Raw genomic sequence first — 3,040 nt, 5'->3', positions numbered from 1 at the left:
TTGGTCAGATAAAATTCAAAAAACTTTATTTTTGATAACTTAACTTATTTAATTAATCAGATAAATGGGAATCACTACAAAGTTATTTTACATTTACCGATTTGTTCATTTTGAGTTGTAGTATTCAGATTTAATCATATAATTTGATACAAATAGTATTATTATTCACTGTACTGGTATGAAGTATGTTTTTAAAAAATATACATAATAGTCAACTTTGTGTTAGTCTACTGTATTTTGAGATATATTTATAATACATCTTTTTTATTAGCATATATAATCCATTAACCTCCTTAGTTTAGATAATATAAGGTAGATGAACAATTTCACCCTAACTGTTGAAGGTACCTGTTATATTCGCTACTTGATTAACTCAGAATACGGTAAACAGCTACGAAACTCGAACGTAGACAACCCTACAGTAGCAAATCAGAAGATAGATGAAGATTGGGAAAGTGATTGTTGGGTAAGAATTTAAATGTACAGAAAATTACGGGTATTTATAGATATTAGAGTTTGTTATATCAACATTATAATTCAGCCAGTCCACAAAGAGGCGTGTTATGCTACTGTCCAGTAGTAGCATGCCACGTTGACATACTAGAAAGCTCTATTATGTTCTGGTTGGATGGAAACTCTTCGGCTCCTTCAAGACCTCTAGAGGCCGTCCCAACAGTATCAATATCTATATAAGACGTTTTTGAGAGAGAAGAACTATTAGCAGACATTTTCTCAACAAATAGTAACATTGTGATAAATGTATTTATATTTTAGAGATAACATTATAACTTTGCCCTAGTTTGGAACAAGCCTTTTTTAGTTTTCAAGTGTTTTTTCCCGCGTGTATAATTTTATATAGGATATATATATTTATAATCTTGCGGTCGTCCTATTCATGATATGGCTTAAGTTAGCCATTCATTGTAATTGCATATATGTTCTTTTAATGTTTATTGAATCAGGACAAAACAGCTGTTAAATAATTATTTATTTTTCAGTGATTCACTAGACTAAGTTATTCCAAATTATATCTTCGACATTCGATTTTAATAAAGATATAATCAACTAATCATGTGTACATTACAAATAAATATGAAAAAATAACTTATTTAAAAACTAAGGAGAACTTGCTGATAAGAAGTCTCCTGAGAAAGTGTTTTCTCTATATATCAAAGGAAATAGTAAACAATCATTAAGCATTTCAGTTGATAAATAATTTACTATTCATTCATCTCTAATCGTTAGATATATGTATTAATCACTTGTTTCTAATGAAGGTTTCATAGCATCCACTTCTTCAAAAGGACTTCGAATCCTAGATTTTGGAGACTATTCCTAATTGACTGAAGGGATTATTTTTTTGTTTATATTTGGACTATTAAAATGTAATTTTCAAATTAATTATTTAACTGACCTAATTGATAGTAAAAGAGCTGTGGATACGATGATTTATTCCATATAAAAAATAAATTCAAACTGTTACTCAACACAGTGAAAATAAGCAAACATATGTGACAAGATTAAAAGTCTTATAATCAACCAATGTATATTCGACACGTTCCATTTTAACAGTTCTAACTACTTTCTTATAGTTGAAATCATGAATCAAATGAAGCTAGACCATCATGGAAATCCTGTAAGCACTGTACGGCCGTGTCGTCTTGAGCAGTGCGCATTCACGATCTCGCCTCGCGAGATTCGAACCCAAGACCTATCAGTCTGAATAAAATCGGTTTTACAGTTAAATTGTCGAATGTATTATTGTCATTAATTCATGAATTCTAATAAAAATATGTAACTTTAATTTGGATACATAATCATTGATTTAAATGTGAATAATTAACATCTTTGGTTCACATTAGTAAACTTTGTCTTCATTTGTTTTAATCCATTGAATTCTTAGCACCAGAATTTCCTAGTGAGATTAGTTGGGTGACAATGTTTGTTGTTTATGTATAGTTTTTTAAGTAGCTATAATGTTAGTCGAAAAGTGAATGTTATATCCTTGCTTTTATAATGCATTAGCTTATTAAACAAATAAATATGGTTTAGTAATTATTCCATTGAAATAGTTATAACGAGTTTGTTCTTGATAGGTATTGATAAACACTAGTTTCTGGTAATGCCACAAAGTTCAAATAATGATAATCGTTTATTTGAATGATTATTTAACTAAATGTTTTGGAAATTATTACATGTCATATAAAAGCTAGTGTTTCATCTTATAGGCACTTGACAAAGAAACTGAAGTTACGTTAATAGTGAGAAAAAAGATAACTCAAATAACCATGTACTTGATAAGCTTATTCTTAGTTCATTATTGAAATATACGAGAAATGGTCGTTTGCAGCTTGAAAAAAAAAGAATATAAGATCATTAATTTAAAAAAACATCTATATAAATGTCAACTGTATCCAAACGCTCTGTATTAATAAAAATGCACTCCCAAATTGTTATAGTAGGTTTCCTTTGTAATTTTCGCCGCAAAATGTAGTATAATAAGTTATTGTTTAAAAAGTAACGATTACAAAGATATCAAATGATGAATAGATGTATACAATGGCAATCTATGACATTGCATTTTCTTATACACAACAGGATATATCATAACCAGCCATTTATTTATATAATTGGATTTTATGAAAATGTAAATGTATATATTACAAATTGTATATTTTTCTTATAAATTCACCTATAAGAGACAATATATGGTGTGAATCAAATTTCTCTTCTCACCATTTACGTTTCTATACAATATGTTATATTAACACATCATTTCACATCACAAATCTCTTACACACTAATATATATATACCCAGTGTAGACATTATTAACGTTGATTGGATGACCTACTCACCTATTCAGTGTACAATGAAACGAAGAACCATGTACCTATTTATATTCGATAATTTTGATGTTTGATTATAATTCCTTGAAAAAGCTTGAACCAGATTGTCAGGCGAAACGTTGGATTTACTACAAATTCATTCGCTGAGATTTTACAAATATATATTATTCCTATTTAATGTCTTACATCAAC

Source organism: Schistosoma mansoni (assembly GCF_000237925.1).
Source record: "Schistosoma mansoni, WGS project CABG00000000 data, chromosome W unplaced supercontig 0185, strain Puerto Rico, whole genome shotgun sequence".
Classification (NCBI taxonomy): Eukaryota; Metazoa; Platyhelminthes; class Trematoda; order Strigeidida; family Schistosomatidae; genus Schistosoma; species Schistosoma mansoni.
Note: the sequence above shows the minus strand (reverse complement) of the source record.